The 12,130-nt window shown below is 27.6% G+C and overlaps 1 long non-coding RNA gene across 1 annotated transcript; it reads right to left on the bottom strand.

The window, feature by feature from the left end:
* Positions 1-8,978: 8,978 nt before the first annotated feature.
* Positions 8,979-11,553, bottom strand: LOC148546414 (uncharacterized). Its single transcript, XR_015899987.1, has 3 exons — positions 11,364-11,553; positions 10,115-10,180; positions 8,979-9,221 (listed from the first exon to the last, which is right to left on the bottom strand). It is a non-coding gene; the product is annotated as an uncharacterized LOC148546414 (long non-coding RNA).
* Between the last annotated feature and the right edge of the window lie 577 nt (positions 11,554-12,130).

Here is a 12,130-nt window from a genome sequence, read left to right as displayed (position 1 = left end):
GACCTCTTCTACAGCAGAAATCAATCCCTATTTAGCACAAACACATGTATCAGAAACCAAATTCCTTAAGCCTAAATCAACAATATGAGTTATTCGCACAGGCAAGCAATATCCATGGCTCATGGAACTATTTTTCATGGAATGAACCAGTCTCATGCAGTACTATATAATCCAGACTATTTAAGTAGGGTCAACTACTTCCACATATTTATGCAAACTTCAGTAAATTTATGATAAACACAGATTTATATAGTTTATGAAGTCCAAATATGATCAATCAGTATCACACCATGGTTGCAATATCCAGGAATCAACCAACAACGTAACAAATGTGTAGCTAATTGAACAACGTAACATATAGTCCAGTATCATAAAGTCCAGAAAATGAACAATTTAACAAATGTGTACATAATTGAATAACACAACAAGTTAAATTTAGGAATTGAATACCTTCTGCATGTCAGATATGAAACACCACCCGTTTGCCTTATAGTCTCCTAAATCCTCGTGGAGTAGCTCAAGAAACCACTTCCAGTTCTCCTTATTTTCAACATTCACTATAGCCCAAGCAATCACATATATGTGATGATTTGCATCTTGGGCTACAGCTGATAATATCTGGCCTCTAATCTGTGTCTTCAGAAATGCACCATCGAGTCCAATTAGTGGGCGGCACCCTGATCTGAACCCGTTCTTGCAACCACTCAAGCAAACGTACATTCTCTCAAACATGACTTGTCCATCAGGCAATGGAATCACCCCAATCTTCACAGTGGATCCGGGATTCGTTTTCAGAAGTGTTTCAGCATAATCCCTTAACAAGGCATACTGTGCCTTCTCATCGCCATAGACAACATTCCTTGCATCGGCCAAGGCTCTAGCTATTGAGTTTCTATGCAGAATTAGATCACATTTCGACCTAAAGTACACTGCAGCCTCACATTACTTGAAATTAGGATACTTTCTAACTTTTTTAACCAACTTGCTAGCCTACCATGCTCTATTTGCAGCCCTATTTGAATTTTCCCTTGGACATGTATGATCATCATAAAATGTCTTTATCTGCCAGCAACAGTCCTCATGATCTCTTGAAGCATACACAACCCATGCACACTCTTCTACTTGGCGAACTGCCCTACACCTGATATTATCATTCTTAACAAACTTAATCCCCCTTCCCTCCTGAATGGTAAACTCTCTCATAGCCTCCCTAAATTCTTGTTTAGTATTGAACTTCATGCCCACTTGAAGTTGCAGCTCACCAAACCTCTGGCCCCCTTGGAATATGGGAAATTCATCTGAATCTCCATCGGATTCCATCTCATCCTCAGAGTTAGGAGGAGTTTTCATCTCCTCCGAGTGCCAGGAGTTGGCTCCATCAGATTCTGCACCAGGGTCGAGAGCTTCATACCAAATTCCTTCACCTGGACTTCTTACAAAACCCAGGTCCACCTCTACATCTGATAAATCCTCAACTATTGCATCATCATCTTGCATTATATTATCTTTTACTATCTTCTCCTTCCCTTTACCCATGCTTGCCTTCTTTTGAACCTTTTTGACCTCTTTCTTACTTGGTTTTGAAACTCTTGCAACCAATTCTTCATCATTGCTAGAGCTGCCATCACTACTTCCTGATTCATTGACAGTTAAATCCACATGAAGAGGTCCCTTGTCTTTGTTAGTGCTCTTCCCCTTTGCCTGAGATCTTGTTATTCTTTTAGGTGGGTTAAATTTGGGTTTGGGTTTGGAAGTGAAGTTAGACTTGGGATTTGAATGATTTTTCTTGGGCTTCAGAAGGTTCTTGGGCTTTGGAGTTGGCTTCTGATTATGTTTCACAATGGGAGTTGGGTTGGATTTTCTGCTAGATTTCGGGTTGGGTCTATAATTGGGCTTGGGATTTCCAGGTTCATCCATGGGATTGGGCTCTTCATTGCTGGGATTTGTAGTGAGGGGTTCAGCAGCAGGATGGTTTGGAATGGGAGTTGCAGTAGAAGGAATTGTGTTTGCAGTTGAGAGGTTTGGAATTGGGTTTGTAGTGGATTTGTCAACTAGGGTTTGATTTGAGGTATCCACATGTGTTTCTTTGTTACTCTGTAAGTCACCATGTGAAAACTCTTCTACTTCATAATCAAGTAACATCACATCCCTTTTCCCCTCCATCAGTTCAGGTGTGGAAACTCCATGTTCAAAAAACACATCAACTACTCCATCATTCATCTCTGCATGGAAGCACATCTCCCTTAGTTCATCATCACTTGTTAGAGCTCTCAGTCCCACCTCCAAGCTCTTTTCGGGAACCAGCCACCAGCACTCAACTACCTTGTCATACCCCATCTCCTTGAAATAGTTTCTCACGAAAAAAACATCTAGGGTATCCTCATCTAAATCTCCTAAACAACTTCTATTGTCAGGTGAGTAAACCAATTTTTCATCATCATTCTTCTTAAAGGTCCCACCATGGTGGAACATGATATCCAACAATTTTTCCATCTACAGTGAAAAATAAGTATAAGAATTTATCTAATGTATGCTACTGATAATATAATCAACAAACCACAGTACAACATAATCCAATATTGTTTAAAAACAGATACTTCATCACATTGCCATTGTAAAAACACTCTCATTCCCTATGTAAAAACAGAGCATTGACAAAATCCAAACCCACACCACCCAGTACCCTAAACCCTACCTAATACTATAGCATTCAATAATTTTTCATCAACCAACACAAAATTTCCAACTCAAATTCACAACAATGGATACCAAAACTCTATAAAAGATAAATAAAAAATAGTTTATTCACTGCATGCCTACCTCTGTGTCACAGGATTCACGAGGAAGCTTTGCTCCTTCTTTCCCCGATTTTGAACGACCAATGAGCACGTTTCGATCCTCTCCAATTTGTCTCACCACAGAAAACCTCGATGGACTACCAGAACCCAGGCTATGGAGCTTTCAGTTCAAACGTGATGAAGAAGATGAAGTGACGAAATCTTTGAATATGGGGGTATAAGTTTTGGTAACTCCTTCGTGAATGAAACGGCGTCGTTTTTATTTTTAGCGCCAAATACTAATACGACGCCGTTCTCCATAGTCCAGCATGGCAAAAAATTTGCCACATCATTGCCGCCGGGAACGACTTTGGACGGAAAAAGGGGAAGGGACTCACTAGGTGCATTTTTTCCAATCTCAGGGACATAAATGGTGCAATTGGGAAGTCAGGGACTAAATCGGTGCATTTTTTGAATCTCATGGACTACTTTGGGGTTTAACTCGTAAATCGCTACTACGGTTTCTATAAAAAAATATAAAAAAAATGCATTTGCGTATTCGTATTTCAAAAGTTGTATTTATGTAAAATTGGAATTCAAACATTTTAGTGACGTAAATTGTCATTTTTTTAATAAATTTATTTAAATTATATCACAAAAAATATTTTATTCCATACAAAACAATAAAAAAATGACTTAAAAGATGTTAGGAGTAATATAAAATTTGTAATGTCTTAGTGATTTTTAAATAAAATATTCTATATAGTTAATAATAATTTAAAAATTAAAAAATTAAAAAAAGATTAAATTTAAATACAAATATTCATACATGTACTCAAATTTTAAATAAAATACTCTACATAATCAATAATAATTTAAAAATTAAAAAATATTTTATTCCACACAAAATAATTTAAAAAAATGACTTAAAAAATGTTAGGAATACTATAAAAATTTATAATGTTTGACTTAGGTAAATAGATAAAAATATATATTTTTAAATTTTTAAATTATTATTGACTATGTAGAGTATTTTATTTAAAATTTGAGTACATGTATGTATTTACCTAAGTCACCAAAATATTACAAATTTTTATAGTATTCCTAATAATTTTTAAACCATTTTTTTAATTATTTTATATGAAAAAATATTTTTTATAATATAATTTAAATAAATTTATTTAAAAAATTAATAATTTAAAAAAAATATATATATATATATATATATATATATATATATATATTTTATATTACTAAAACATTTCGTCCATGCATAATTTGAATTGCACTGCTTCAAATTACTATTAGATTTTATAATTCAAATGGATCTCATTCAAATGGATCTCATTCGAATTATATAAAAATACTTGGTAAATCCTTATAATGGTTTTCATTTTAATAGATATGTATAATATTGATATCCAATTAGTTTATATATGCATTTTGCCATTGAAAAAAAAAAGTAAGAAAAAAAGAACAACACATAGAGTAGGAAACAAAAAACATATTCATTTAACAAAAAATACAATTGTATTCCATTTATTATTAGCAAAACTATTGGGTAGAAAAGCTATTAATAATAACATAAAAAAGCTATTAAAAAGCTATAATAGAAAAAAATAAAAATGCTATTTAAAAAAAAAGTATTTTTGCAATGACATGAGTTTTCTAAGAATCGATTCCAATTTTTGCATTACTAAAACATTAAATTTTAAGAAACTAAGAGATGAATGAATGCACTAAAAAGAATAAATGAACACAATAGAACGTCTAAAATTCAAATCTCAATTCCCATTTACAAGTAACACTGTACTTTATTTCTTTTAATATAACTTTATTTAATTGCATATACCAAAAACAAGTAATACAAATATCCGAAATATTGGTAACTGAAAAAATTAATAAAAAATAATCAACTTATTTTATTTAACATTCATTAATTATTATGATAAATTATAATTTTTTTGGCTCTCTAATATTACATATACAACACCCAATTACATCACCATATAATAAATATAATAAATATATACAAGCATTTAGGCTCCTGCTTTTCCAGAAAGATTGTATTAGTTTGAAACTTTTATTATAGTTTCTATCAAAAACATTTTACAGTATAATTTTTAATCAAACTTGTTACGATTGTAAAAAGATAGGTATTAAGATATAAATACAAAAATTAACCACACGTAAAACTATGGCAACATAGGACTATAGGAGGATTAAATAAAGTAAGTATATTAGCACATTAATTTACTTCTTTTTTTTTTAATTTTTGAGAAAAAAATCCAAATAAACCAAAGTCATGCCAAAATGTAAATCGATACAGCTATATTCGATTTAGTAATGTTGATACTAAATCGAATCAACCTAATTTGAATTAGTAGGTCTACATGTAAATCGAAATGGATTGTATTTAACTCGACGGATGTAATAGAGTATGCCAAGGGGTTAGACGAACTTGGTCCATAATACTAAAGTTCGTCCAAAGTTTAAACGAAATTCTGTAAATAAAAAACAATTAAATTCTGAAAAACAAAGATGTAATAATTTTTCTTTAGAACTAAAAGTTTTTTTATTTTATATCAAAAAAATTTCAAACAAAATAAGATGTCTAAAATCCAAATCTCAATTTTGATTTACAAGTAACACTTTTTTTTTAAATATAATTTTAATTGCATGTACCAAAAATAAGTAATACAACATCCAAACCCAGTTATGTTACCATATACAAGCATTAAGTTACTTCTTTTTTTTATTTAATTGTTTGTTTGAAAGAAATAAAAAAACATATTTATCATTTATAGAAAAATAAGTTTTAAATTCAAAAAACAAGAAATTATTCAATTCAAACTATATAATTCTGTTCTGCTAAGTCAATTTGATATCTTTTAATTTGTTCATCATTTTTTCTTCTAACAATTGATATCAACATGAACATTTTAATTATTGATAAAACAAAATTTGCATTATGAGAAAAAAAGGTTGAGGAGCTTCAAAATAAAATAAACAATAAAATAAAATAAAAAGCTATAAATTAAGAAGATTCGGGAGTGTGAAAGAGTTGGAATTCTATTTCAGAAAAATTCACACACTCATATCTCAGCGATTTTCTGAGTCTGTCATGAGTTCTTTTTTGGAGGATTCCTTCCACATTTTTTATATTTTTTTCTACCATTTTTATCATTTTTATTTATGTAATTTATTCTTTCAACAAGTTTAAATTCAGTCTTTTTATATTTAAAGTTTATTTTTCATTCTCTTTATTTACTTTGCAACAAATTTTATGTTTCAAGCAAGTTCATTTATTTTTGAAGTATTTCAATTTTATTTTGATTTCTTAGTTCCTCATTTAAAGAAAAATATATATAAAAAAAATCCTTGCTTCTTTATCATGACAAAAATGAAAGACTTTGGTGCATAAAAAGAATTGATAATCACAAAAAAGAAGTAGATTTTGCTTCCATAAAATAGACATTAAACTAATCAAAATTTACTAAAAATTTGCATAGCAGTTAGAATTTAAATTAATTTTATCCTATAACTGATTTATTAAATCATCTTTTACTTCATCTAGAAATAAAATGTACAAATTATTACTTCGTAGAATCAACTGAAAATCTTCTTTTATTTTTGTTTAATTGAAAATTTGATTTTAAAGCGGATATTTTGTGTTTCTTTTTAAATTAAAATTTGAAAATGAAGATAAAATTAGAAAGTGAAATTGAAGGGAAAAAATCAGATGTTTATTCTATTCAAAAGTATTTATTTTGCTTATTACAGGAAAATTTGTAAAAATTAAAAAAAAATATTTAAATTATTTTGGATAACGGTATAAAAATTTTAAATTAAAAAATAATACAGATAAAAAATTATATAGGATAAATATAATTTTTTTTTATTTTTTTAACTAATATTTCTGTTAATTACTTGAACTACTTTCTTTTTTCAAAGATAGATCATATATTATTGAATTAAATTATAGAAGATATATAATTAATTTTTGCTTAGTGAATGAAAAAACTCTAACACTTTAATATTTTCATTTATTAAGATATTTAATTACTGTTAATAAAACTTTAAACTTTTATTATATCATTTGTATAAGTTCTTTTAAGTTCAAATTTTATGGACTTGTAAGTTGTAACAGACAAAAGAAGATAAGATAAGAAAATAATAAATTAAAGTAGATGGATAATATCTTTTAGATTAAAAAAAATAAAGTTGTATTCAAATTATTTTCTTTTAATAATGATACTATTTTCTTCTATATAACGAAGTTCATTATACATGTTAGATTAATAACTATTTTACATTAAAACGAGAATATATAAAGTTTTAAAAATTTTATAAATCTTATTTAATTCCTTCAAATTTTTATGAAAAGACATGATTTTGCTGGTACCTCAATTTGAAAAAGTTAAGGAAGTTTCAAATAAATTTTTTTAATCAAATAATGGTACTAAGCAATGAAGTGTAAATATTAACATAACATTACAAAAATATTTCGATAAAATAATTATTAATAATACTAATAATAAAAGCACGGATAAAAGAGGTATTTAAGAATATTATTAGTATTATTATATTATTATTAATAGACAAACATCAAATAAACAACAAATAAGAGGTATTAAGTAATAAATAAATTGCTTCGTTGTATGCAAAAACGATTTACCAAGCAAAGGAAGCTAAGCAATGCACAAATCATCCTAATTCAGAATTAAATTATTCGAAATCGTTGTGGTTTGCAATAATTTATATAAAATATATAAGTAATTGAATTTAATTTAGGTTAGACACATGATATTAAAGATAAAGTTTTATTTAGGTATTTTATCCTAAAAATATTATTGCTTGTTTGAAAAAAAAAAGCAAAATGCATATATAAATCAATTTGAAGCCAATATTACACATATCTACTAAAACAAAAAATATTACCAAGATCTATCAAGTGTTTTTATGTAATTGGAATGAGATTCATTTGAATTTCAATACTAATTGGAAGCAGGGGAATTCAAATTAGGTATTGACGAAATGTTTTAGTAATTCGAATGAGGGTGAATCAAACTACATGCAAATGAATACAGCTTTAATTTGAAGTAGACTGATTCGAATTACTATCAAGTAGCAGCTCAAGGTAATTCGAATTGGTCTCATTCGAATTACCAATGAATGCCCTATAAATATAGTTCGAGTTCAGCTTTTTATTGTAATGCATGGAATATAAAATATATTTTTTTAATTTTTAAATTACTAATTTTTTTTAATAAATTTATTTAAACTATATTACAAAAGATATTTTATTCCATACAAAGCAATTTAAAAAAATGGCTTAAAAGAAGTTAGGAGTAATATAAAAATTTAATGTCCGAGTGATTAAATTAAATACATACGTGTACTTACATTTTAAATAAAATACTTTACATAGTCAATAATAATTTAAAAATTAAAAATAAATTTAAAAAAGATTAAATTTAAATACAAATATTCACACATGTACTTAAATTTTAAATAAAATACTCTATATAATAATAATAATTTAAAAATTAAAAAATATTTTATTCTATGCAAAATAATTTAAAAAAATGACTTAAAAGATGTTAGAAGTACTATAAAAATTTATAATATCTTACTTAGGTAAGTAGATGATAAAAATATATATTTTTTATTTTTAAATTATTATTGACTATGTAAAATATTTTATTTAAAATTTGAGTACATACATGTATTTATCTGAGTCATTAGAACATTACAAATTTTTATAGTACTCCTAATATTTTTTAATCTATTTTTTTAATTATTTTGTATAAAAAAAATATTTTTTTGATATAATTTAAATAAATTTATTAAAAAAATAATAATTTAAAAATTTAAAAAAATATATTTTATATTCCATGCATTGAAAAAAAAAAAGTTAAACTCAAACTATATTTACCGAGAATTCATTGGTAATTCGACGTGCATGTAGTTAGATTCACCCTCATTTAAATTACTAAAACATTTCGTCCATGCATAATTTGAATTGCAATGCTTCGAATGGATTTTATAATTCAAATGAATCTCATTCAAATTATATAAAAATACTTGATAAATCCTTATAATAGTTTTCATTTTAGTAGATATGTATAATATTAATATCCAATTAGTTTATATATACATTTTGCCCTTGAAAAAAAGTAAGAAAAAAAGAACAACACATAGAGTAGGAAACAAATAACATATTCATTTAACAAAAAATACAATTGTATTCCATTTATTATTAGCAAAACTATTGGGTAGAAAAGCTATTAATAATAACATAAAAAAGCTATTAAAAAGCTATAATAGAAAAAAATAAAAAATACTATTTAAAAAAAAAAGTATTTTTGCAATGACATGAGTTTTCTAAGAATCGATTCCAAATTTTGCATTACTTCTATGTTCTCCTCTTCCTCATGTAACCTGTCAAAAACATTAAATTTTAAGAAACTAAGAAATGAATGAATGCACTGAAAAAATAAATGAACACAATAGAGCGTCTAAAATTCAAATCTCAATTCCCATTTACAAGTAACACTGTACTTTATTTCTTTTAATATAACTTTATTTAATTGCATATACCAAAAACAAGTAATACAAATATCCGAAATATTGGTAAGTGGTAACTTAAAAAATTAGTAAAAAGTAATCAATTTATTTTATTTAACATTCATTAAATATTATGACAAATAATAAATATTAAATAAGACAAATTGTAACCTTTTTTTTGGCTCTCTAATATTACATATACAACACCCAATTACATCACCATATAATAAATATATACAAGCATTTAGGCTCCTGCTTTTCCCAAAAAGATTGTATTAGTTTGAAACTTTTATTATTGTTTCTATAAAAAACATTTTACACTGTAATTTAATCAAACTTGTTACGATTGTAAAAAGATGGGTATTAAGATATAAATACAAAAATTAACCACACTTAAAACTATGGCAACATAGGACTATAGGGGGATTAAATAAAGTAAGCATATTAGCACATTAATTTACTTCTTTTTTTTTTTAAATTTTTGAGAAAAAGACCCAAATAAACCAAAGCCATACCAAAATGTAACTCGATACAGCTATATTCGATTTCGAATCAGCCTAATTTGAATTAGTAAGTATACATGTAAAAAATCGAAAGGGATTGTTTAGACGTAACGTATTTGGCTTTGGGTGATTCACGTAATTTTGGAATGGCTTTGGTTTATTTGGGTGTTTTGTCCTAATTTTTGCGTGAAAAAACAGTATTTATCACTAATAGAAAAACAATTTTTAAACTAAAAAACAAGCCAAGAGTTACGAAATTCAAACCTGAATACTGTTCCACTAGGCCAACCTGATATCTTCCAACTTGTTCATCACCTCTTCTTCTAGCAACTGTTGTCAACATGAACATTTCAATTATTAATAAAACAAAAATTGCATTTTAAGAAAGAAATTCCCGAGATTTAAAATAAATAGATCAGACATGTGAAAAATAATAAAATAAATTATGTAACTTATAAACCTTGTTATTTGGAGTAACACTGGTCGTTGATGGGTCATTAGGAACATCACTAAACTCTTTTGATGAAATTCTTTTAGAAAATAGTTGTTGAAACATATCATCAGGTAGAAAAACTTTTGCATACAGTGGATGTAACTGAAAAAATTCAGTAATAGACTGTGGAATAAGAAAGTCACTGTCGTCTAGTAATGGATATTGATTATCTTCAAATAATTCTTCGCTTACAGAAATGAGTTCATGAGACACATCAACATCATAAAAAGTATCATCTTGTTCTAATGGAATGCTTTTACAAAATTCTTCGTATGACCTAGGAAGTGGTGGCAAATCATTTACACTGTCTTCTTCATTTTTCATATATTCCATAGTTAAGAAAAAGATGTAGAAATAACTATGCACCACTTGTATTGTTAAAGAAGGAGACAGAAGAAAAGGAAGATGATCAACAGTCGTAAATTATAGATTTTCTTAGCTTATGGTGTGTATATATATAAAAGTTTTCTTATCTTTAAATTGTTCGAACATGCAACAAAAAATAAAGATATGATAAGATAATCATAGTAAATTAAACTAAAAAGATAAAATCTTTTGGTTAGAATTTATATTAATTTTATCTTAAAACTGATTTATTAAATTATCTTTTACTTCACATAGAAATAAGATGTACAAATTACTGTCTTATAAAGTCAACTACAAAATCTACTTTTATTTTAGTTTACTTGAAAATTTATTTTAAAAGGGGATATATGTCAAAATTTGGCCTTTGAAGAACAGAATCAGTAAGTAAAAGGTGAGAGAAGTGGGGAAATCACCAGCGAGTGGCGAAAACACCTCTGTTAAAGAGCTGATTAAGAAGTTAATCATTCAACAACCCAGCAATTACAACACAGCAACAAACATTACAAGAACATTTGAACAAAAATTTCAAAAATTAAAAGGAAGAAGAAGAACCAAGCATTCAGCCATCAGTGAACACTAAACAGAGCCATCAGTAACCAGAGCAAAATTAAAAGGAAGAAGCGGAGGCGAAGAAGTGAAAGCAGGGCCACTAACCTTCGACGGAGACACGGACGGCAAGCGGCGATCCGACGGCGAGCTGCTCCAAGCCACGAACAGAGACGCCACGAGGATGGGGGCGACGTGCCGAGCTACCTGGCTTCCGGACAGGGGAAGAGGAAGAAGCGGCGGCAAGGAACCTAGGGCTAGTGTTTTGGTTTGGTGTTGAGTTCACGACTGATTTTTTGTGCTTCAAATAACTCCAAATACTACATTATAAAAATCTACTTTTCGTATCGTATTCCTTTTCAGAGCTTGGATTTTACCTGTCGCTATTTATTGCATTTAAGATACATTACTCATTTCTGTGATTTTTCCTTTAATTTGTTGATAAACAATTTTATTATTATTATTATTATTATTATTATTATTATTATTATTATTATTATGGGGGTGTTTGGGAAAGGGGGTGCTGAGTTGCAAACGGGTTTTGATTTTTGTTTTTTAAAAGCCAGTCTGTTATCTGTCCGATCCAACATAAAAATAGTTGAGAATTTAAATTAGTTTTATCTTAAAAATAAAATTGATTTTTTAAAAAATAGTGGACATCTATTTACTTTAATATAACTTTTAATATAACTGATAATTTAATTTTAAAGGGAATATTTTTGTGTTTGTTTTTAGACGAAAAATGAAATTAAATTTAGAAAGTGAAATTGGAGGAAAAAAAATAAATAGAAATTCATTCTGTATTTTTAATTTGAAAAAAATATATACTTTTAAATTGTTTTTGTGCTTCTATTTTAAAAAAATATATATACCAT

The sequence above is a fragment of the Arachis ipaensis genome, chromosome B9, assembly GCF_059453495.1.
Source record: "Arachis ipaensis isolate K30076 ecotype BB chromosome B9, ASM5945349v1, whole genome shotgun sequence".
Lineage (NCBI taxonomy): Eukaryota > Viridiplantae > Streptophyta > Magnoliopsida > Fabales > Fabaceae > Arachis > Arachis ipaensis.
Note: the sequence above shows the minus strand (reverse complement) of the source record. Positions and strands in the feature narration are given on the sequence as shown.